Source organism: Colossoma macropomum, unplaced genomic scaffold (assembly GCF_904425465.1).
Source record: "Colossoma macropomum unplaced genomic scaffold, Colossoma_macropomum, whole genome shotgun sequence".
In the NCBI taxonomy this organism is placed as follows: Eukaryota; Metazoa; Chordata; class Actinopteri; order Characiformes; family Serrasalmidae; genus Colossoma; species Colossoma macropomum.
The window spans coordinates 1,421-10,369 of NW_023494977.1; the positions used below are offsets into that span (position 1 = coordinate 1,421).

Consider the following 8,949-nt stretch of genomic DNA (forward strand, 5'->3'; position numbering starts at 1 on the left):
CCTGCCTCATTATTCAGTTTCTAAAGTAAAACCCATGCCTTCCAGACAAGCTGTTATTGGAGCTCTGTGACTGCTTACAGTGAAACAGCTACCAAAGTGACTGAGCATATTCAGTCTGTAGAGGGATCTGTTGGAAATGCTGATTGTGGTGTTATTCCAGATTACTAGGTAAAGGGATTTGTTGTACAGTTTGACACAAAAACTGTGTTATCTGGAAATCAGTTAAATAAGTAAATAATAGTTGAATGCATTTCCTCTTTTCTTAGGCATCAGAAAGTGGACAGATTTTGATTTATCCAGCTTTGTATTTGTTTACTGTGGGAAAAAAAACCCTCCAGTAATCATATGAATTAATGCAGACAGAATCAGAAAACAGCTGTTTATCAAATTAAACCGTGAAACAGTGTCTCATACACAGTTGGCTTGATCTCATGTATGCATGTATTTTATGAAGGCACATTGAATGGACACCTATACTTCAGGGACATACACAAATGTTTTTTATTCCACAGACTGCTTAAGTATGATTTTTTTAGACGTTTGCCATCTCTTATTTAAAATAAAATGTCTGTGAAATTACATTTGAACAGTGTTCCAAGGTAGATGTCAGATTTAGCCTGTATTTCAGTGGCCTCTCCACTTTGCTCAAGAACGACCTGTCATTCATTCATTCCTTCATTCATTTACTGTATACACCTTTATATATACTACAGTATATGGGCCAGAGCTGGACCAGAGCCCTTAGTTCTACCCACTTTACAGTATGTTGGCCAGATCTGGGCCACATTTATTAGTTCTACTCACTTTACAGTATATGGGCCAGAGTTGGGCTACATCTGTTAGTTGTACTAATTTTATAGTGTGATAGTGTGTTGGCCTCATCTGGGCCACATCAATTAGTTCTTCTTGTTTTACAGTATATGGACCAGATCTGGGCTGAGGACCCAGCCAGAACTGGGCCAAAACAAAACTAAAGATGAGATAAATTTTGCTAACTGGGAAGTCACAGTGTTAACTAACCAAAACCTAACATCTGCTAAACGTTACAGTGCTAAAGTCCTTCTAATGTGGGATACAGACAACTTTAGACCCTGGTATTTTGTGGGATGTCAGTTGTGGTGTTGGGTAAACAAAATCAGTCTGTCAAAATGTCTCATACCAACTTCATACACATACTGCTGTTCAATAACTTAAATATATTTATACAAACATAAATATGGTTATGTCATACCAATAAACTGTGATGTTACTGCTCTTTTAATAAATGTATCTAATGTGTTTTCCTGCTGCACGCACAACCACAGGATACGAATTTCGGTGAGAGCACTACAGAGCGACAGAGTGGCATGTTTTGACGGATTGGTCACTCAAAATTCAAGTCACAATAGTTGCAATAGTAGGGTGAGGAGGAGGAGAGGGGCGGGGCGCCGTTTGAAAAACCGCGGACGACACTGAATATGCGAACCGAGAGCGATGGAGACAGACACACTGACACACCAACTGGGTAAGTATTCAGTAATTATAATTTATTTATACAGAATTTATACAGAAATGTGTGCTTTACTGAAGTTTAGTCGAGCTAATAAGTTTAGATCGACTAACCTGAACCTAGGTTTCTGTTACCAGCTAATGCTAGCGCCAAATTAGCCCGGCAGTGTTAGCTAGCACAGCTACCGCACTGTACTTAATCAGTGAAGGTAAAGTGGGTTTTTGAGGCTCAGGTGGGTTTGTAGTGTGAAGTCAGACGGTTTGAATGAAGCGCAGACAGGCAGGCGGTGCATGTTATTTGTGGCAGTGTAAGCTGAAGCTAGCTAGGTTTCCGTTAGCGGCTAATGCTAGCGCCATATCAGCTTGTCAGTGTCAGCCTAGCTAGCATCCTGTATCGGAGCGCTGGAGGGAAAACTGGGTTTGTGATGCGGGGTTTGTAGTGTGAAGCTGGTCCATTTGGTTGGAGCGCAGCCAGTCAGGCAGGCAGGTTGTTTGCACCGTTTTTAAAAGTCACTGACGTGCCTGCAGCGTCTGACCCGTGTTTTACTGACCGGTTGGCAGCTGCTGTTTATTTCAGAGAGAGACTCGCTCAGAGAGATACTTCCTCTCTTTCTTGAGTAAGTTATTTTGAGAGCATGTTTGCAAGGCACGTTTAGGTCTCAGGGAAAAGGGTTCGTGTATCTTTTGGTCATTCGATTTTCATCTCAAATCCAGTTTTGAAGAACAGGAAAATGGGTCAGTTGTTGTTTTTGGTTCTGTTATTGTCAGTGGAAAATAAAGAAATAGTTTTGATTGACAGTTTCGCAAACGTATCATAAAATAATAATAAAAAACAGAAGAGGAATAAGGGGTTGTATTTTATGTATTTAATTTTAACATTTTCTATCACTTAAACAATAAATAAATAAAATATATCCTATCAGGAAGAAATCTTAAGTGATCTGGGGAAGAGACTCTACAGAACTCCTGCCATTTAACAGCGAAATCAAAGAGAAAAAATGAGTCACGCTGCCCAATAATGATGAGAAGAATGAATACTGTGATGTCACACTGTCAGATGTAAACAGCTCCAGACTTAAGAATTAAAGCTGTGAGCTGTCCTGTGTGCAGATTGTTCTTATAATACTGTGGCAGCTGCCACTGGCTCTGGTTTTGGGAGGGAGCTTTAGAGGCATGTTATGTAGAGCTGCGCAGTGGCTCCGCACCCGTAAAAAGGGACGTTGTCGTGGTTTAATGATAATGTTGTTTTGTAAGTCTAAAATGTATGTATGTGTTATTTGTGTTATTCTGTAGCCTCTCCTGTGTCTCCTTCTTTATCAAGACACCTTCATTACGACAGAAAGCCATTCAGTCCTCCGAGTGCAGCACCGACAACCAGAGCCTTCCTTACATTAAACTAAACTCTCACTGAGAGAGGAGACTCTGTGTTGGGCTTTAGGTCCTGTTCTGCTGTTTGTTGTGAAGAATTGTTTGTTTGTTTGTTTTGTTTGTTTTTTGATTTTATGATTAGTTTGTGAAACTGTAAAACAAGGCAAATTTTTAGTGTTTGCACTGACAAAAACAAAACCAAACGAGAATTGACCCATTTTTCAATGCTGGTTTTGAAATGACAATCGAATAACCAAAAGATACACACACTGAAAAGGTTTCTCTTCTTTTTTTATTTATTTTTTATTTTTTTTTGTGGTAGTAGTATTGGTAATGCATCCCACTTGTGTGCATTTCTGTGATCTATCCCCCCAGGAACGTGATGTCACGGGCAGGTGGGCTTGAAGTAAAAGCCACAGTAATGTTCCAGAGTGAACAGAACGGCACGAAAAAGATCAATAAGGTCAAGATTAACGAGTGCCATCATTAGATTGTGATGTCGGTAAGTTTACTGTTACATTAACATTTTATCATTTTATTTAGTTGCTTGAAAGTCAACAATAGCCAACTTTCAGTTATGTTGTGCAAGCTGGCAGCACAACAATAACCCCTGCTGAATAAAGACCATTAGAACCAGTAGGATTAAAACCTAATGGTTTTTGCCCCCTAATGGGAATTAGCTTAATATTTACCAATAGAGACCAAGTGAAGAATTAGAAATGTATCTGGAATCTGTCACTAGATCACCTGTTACATCGTTAGGATCCTTTACATTATCAACCCATCAAGAAAAGCCAAAACACATTACAAACCCCCAAGAACCAACAGAAACTCTTAATGTTTTTGATTTTTTTTTTTTTCATCAGGGACATTATAATCCACATTATAGTCCATTATTGCACATTTAATTTAAATAATGCTTGGTGTGGAGCAGATTGTGTAGAGCAAGTTCAAGTCGGGCATCACAAAACCGCGAGACAGTACTCTATACAAATCATAAAAATCGGTACATTTGTGCATATTTTTAAACGCTCATTAAGTAAACATGTAAAAACAATATTAATTTAGAATGCGTAACGTCTTTACAAATACTGGTGTATTTTCACCATTGAGTCATATCCATCAATGAGAGAAGCCATTCTACAGACATATCAGCCAATGAAAGTTAAGGGGGTGTTCCTGATGTGGGCGTTCTCATTTTATGGAAACGCCTTTCATTACCGTTCGACACTATTGTTTGGATTAGCTTAGAAGTGAGCGGCGGCACTGACCTCCAAAAGTTGTGATTATCAGTATCAGCTGTATTTGTTTTCATTTGTAACGTTACAGATATGGTTACAAGTTGCATGTTCTGAGTTCTGATGCACAGTGGGGTGGCTTATTATCATAAGGCATGAATTCTAGTTCTGTTTGATGGCTATTTAAGCAATAGAACACGATCGTCAAGATCGTGTGTTATTGCATAATAATGTCATAGCTATGATTTGATATATGATTAGATTATCACAGCCGTGATGTTATTCGCGATAACACACGACCTTGAGCGTTCTATTGCTTTTATACAATGGTTTCTACAAAATAAACAAACAAAATAAATCGAAGAGTTTCATACTGAATATGCTTTAATACTGACAATACCTTCTGCCAAAAAGTAGTTCTACAACAAATGAGTTGTTGGTATGCAATGGTAATAATTCCCTAGACCAGGGGTTGGCAACGTGGCTCTTTTACTGCCCTGTTGCAGCCCCACAGCAGAATTAGATTTTTAGGTAAAAAAAATAATACTCATTTGCAGTAAAATAAAGCTCTGCTGATCATTCAACACAGTTTAACAATAAATGGTCTTAAACTCTGGAGTTAATGTATAACTGCTAATTCACCCTTTAACCCTGAAGATTGGTGCGCAGACTGCTGGTCACCATATTAACACACAACAAACTCACCTAGCTAGTAGCTAACGAAACGGCAGAGAGAGAGATTTAAGACGAACATTGATAATTTGGAGATGAATGGACTTATTTGCAATTATAAACACTCCAGCTGGTTTCCTGATACGTTTAATCTGTAACAAGAAACTGCCAAACCCTAAAGTTGCAAAGCTGAAGTCAGTTTCTCATTCAGATTTTCCCGTTCCACCTTAAATGATGCAGCAGTTACATTCTGGTACCTCAGGCATCATTTAAGGTGGAATATGAAAATTTGAACATGAAGCTGGCGAATGAGAAGCGACTTCAGCCTCATTAAAAAATCAAATATTTAGATTTTTCAAAAACTATTCCTTTTGAGGAAAACTTTCCTGCTAGAGATGTGAGAAAAGCGGCTATAGCTGAGCTAAAGCTTAAAGCAGAGCAAATTAAGCATGTGTTTTCGTTTATATTATATTTTTTAGCCTATACTAGGACATTAGCACGTACTGAGACATATTTACAGCCAAGATGGTAAAATTGACATTGTTGTGGCTCCCAAGGTGGTTTGATTTTTGTCGAAAGGCCAAAATGGCTTTTCTCAGCGTTTGGGTTGCCGACCCCTGCCCTAGCTTGTTGTGCCCTGTGCACAGCCCAAGATAACTGCTGATACTATAAAGTTCACCTTTTGTGGTACAGATAGAGCCATAGAACTGTAGAAATATCAAGGTTCAGAATTTGATGTGCGTCTGCAGTCACACTCTTCTGTCCTAACAGGTTGCAGGTCAAATGTTATCTTAAAATCATCCATCTGATCAATGTCTCATTTTGTATGAGCACAAATACAAAACAACTTAGGTTTGCATGCATAAAGCCTGTAAACTTGTTACTTGGCAACACGTCAGTGGAGTGATACAGTTTTGGTGTGGAAAAAACAGTGCTGTTGTCACAAATATCAGCACGATTACAACACTTCTCAACCAATCAGCTCAGAACCAGGTCGGAACCAAATGTTGCATAATTATTAGTAGTATGTGGAGCAAATGAGACTGTCTAATATAGTCTAATACATAACCGGTGTATACTGATAAATCAGTGTGATGAGTCAGTTATTAATCTCAGTGTTACTGAACTGCTTTGAGGGATGATTAAACTGAACAGTCTTCTGAGTAGTTTAATTGTTCACAAGTGATAAGCGATAGTGTTGTACTGGACTTCTGCATGCATTTGGCCATGTTACATATAACATTATTAACTAAAAATGATACAGCTACCCACGTTACTGTCAAATTAGCAATACAATAGATTTTGTTATTGGGATATGGCAAATTTTAGGTGAAAGGGTAGCATGATTATAAGAGCAATAGTGGACTGAAACAGGCCTTGAGAGCCAAAATAATGTTGGGAATTTTGTAATCATTTTTGCATTCATTTGAATAATTAAATTTTTTCATGAAACATTAACAAGAATTACATATACTGCCAACCAGTAAGAGTAAGGAACAGTGTGAAATAAAAAGTACTGCAGAGGTTTTCTCAGATACTCTAATGTATATGTATTCCAAATGTTTTCTGAATACATTACTTTCTTAAGTATTGTAATGCGGGGGTTCTCAACCTTGTCCACCTCAAGGCCCACCTGTTTATCACTAGAAAGCAGGAAGGCCCACAAGTTTTGCTTAAAATTGTCATTTTTGGGAAATTTTCAATACAGTGATAAGTGGGGGGCTGCTCTTGCAATATGTGATGTATATCATCCATCCATCCATCCATCATCTAAACGGCTTATCCTTCTGGGTCGCGGTGGGGCGCTGGAGCCTATCCCAGCTGTCATTGGGCGGAAGGCAGGATACAACCTGGACAGGTCGCAAGTCCATCGCAGGGCAGACAGACAGACATGCACATTCACACACACATTCACACCTAGGGGCAATTTAGCATCTCCAATTGGCCTGACTGCATGTCATGCCTTTGGACTGTGGGAAGAAACCCACGCAGACACGGGGAGAACATGCAAACTCCACACAGAAACGACCCTGGTCGCCTGGCTGGGAATTGAACCCAGGCCATTCTTGCTGTGAGGCGACAGCGCTACCCGCTACCCACTGCGCCACCGTGCCGCCCCGTGATGTATATCAGTGAACATGAAATATATAAATATAATTATATATTTTAACTGGTGATATAAATATATAAATTAGCTGGTAAAGGAGTAACATGCACAGTTACACAGACATACACAGTCCATCTCTTGCTCAAATGTTGTTAAACTTCAGTAAAAAGATGTCAAGTTTGCTTTTGTCATGAAAGTCTAACAAAAGCGAGAGCAAAATGGATGCTAACAGGCTAGCCTGCTACCTAGCATTTTGCCTCGTCTATGTATTTGAAAGTAAAAAAAAACCCTTAAAATAAAGCTTTCAGCAGTCAATGAATCATATTTCAGAAATGACAACAGTTTCCCCACAGTTATTTCCCACCCAAGTAGTCTGTTTCACTTGGAAATATGTCACGTTAAGAAAAAAAGAAAGCGTTTTGATGTCCAATTCAACTTTAAGAGCATTTGAGTGTGTAGTTACGAGTACCATCTTAATAGGCTGTTAATAATCCTAATTTGCATATAAGCATTGCATATAAGAAGTCCTAGTTTAGGCTAATTACTTACCTGCACCCTATGTCATGGTCCATTACATTTTTCACATACTTTTAAATTGGCTCCTCTGATTGTAGTTTATAATCATCATTAGACAAAGACTGATTAGTTTTTCTTTGTCATTGCAGCTTCTGTCAAAAAGTGGTATAGCAGGGATCAGAACATATTTCCTGTGCCGTGGCAGACCACCTTTAACAAGCCCCTGGACAGTTTGGCAGTGGAGGCAACACGTCCAACCCAAAACAGTTAGGAGCACAATATTTATCCAATTTAACGATGTTTTTTTTTCTGTCTCTTTGAAAAATGTTGTCTTTAGTTGTCTTACTAAAATAAATAAGCAAATGTTTTATTGGTACTTTTTTGTCAGCTGTCTTATTTTGAGAGCAATTATGAATATATGATATAATGAATATAATATGTAAGCATGAATTCATGGTTGAAGTTAGGTTGAATTCAAGTCGCTGAAGAACGTTAGGGTTTGACGTCAGTCCGAACAGCTTGAAAAAGACATGTTTTCAAGGAGTCATTGCTTTGTGTTTTTTGTTGTTGTTTGTTTGTTTGTGTGTTTGTGTGTGTGTGTGTTTAATTTTTTGTATTTTATTTTATTTTTTTGAAGGTGACTTTCAGAAAGGCGTTAAGGTGGACACAGCTAGGATGGGGCAGCCATGGCACAGGTGGTAGAGCGGGTTGTTCACTAATTGCAGGGTTGGCAGTTCAATCCCAGACTCTTCCTATTGGCAACTGCAGTGCACTCGAGCAAGGCACCCAAATGCTCTGTCCGACGTTGGAGGTTGATGCACAGCCAACGCTGGGTTTTGACGTCAGCCTGATTTTCATTTGCAACCAAAATTCAACCTCTGTCCAATGTCGGATTTTGGCGTCAAGCTAACGTTGGGTTTTGGCGTCAGCCCGATTTTCATTTTCAACCAAAATTCAACCTCTGTCCAACGTCGGGGGTTGACGTCAAACCAACGTTGGGTTTTGGCGTCAGCCCGAGTTTCATTTTCAACCAAAATTCAACGTCTGTCCAACGTTGGAGGGTTGACGTCAAGCCAACGTTGGGTTTTGGCGTCAGCCCGATTTTCATTTTCAACTAAAATTCAACGTCTGTCCAACGTCGGAGGGTTGACGTCAAGCCAACGTTGGGTTTTGGTGTTAGCCCGATTTTCATTTTCAACTAAAATTCAACGTCGGAGGGTTGACGTCAAGCCAACGTTGGGTTTTGGCGTCAGCCCAATTTTCATTTTCAACTAAAATTCAACGTCTGTCCAACATTGGAGGGTTGACGTCAAGCCAACGTTGGGTTTTGGCGTCAGCCCGATTTTCATTTTCAACTAAAATTCAACGTCTGTCCAACGTCGGAGGGTTGACGTCAAGCCAACGTTGGGTTTTGGTGTTAGCCCAATTTTCATTTTCAACTAAAATTCAACGTCTGTCCAATGTCGGGAGTCGACGTCAAGCCAACGTTGGGTTTTGGCATCAGCCTGATTTTCATTTTCAACTAAAATTCAACCTCTGTCCAACGTCGGAGGGTTGACG

At 39.4% G+C, this 8,949-nt stretch overlaps 1 long non-coding RNA gene across 1 annotated transcript; it reads left to right on the forward strand.

Annotated features, from left to right (window-relative positions):
* The first annotated feature begins 1,408 nt into the window (after positions 1-1,408).
* On the forward strand, positions 1,409-8,172 carry LOC118800641. Its single transcript, XR_005006267.1, has 4 exons — positions 1,409-1,504; positions 3,232-3,358; positions 7,539-7,655; positions 8,027-8,172. It is a non-coding gene; the product is annotated as an uncharacterized LOC118800641 (long non-coding RNA).
* Positions 8,173-8,949: the final 777 nt, after the last annotated feature.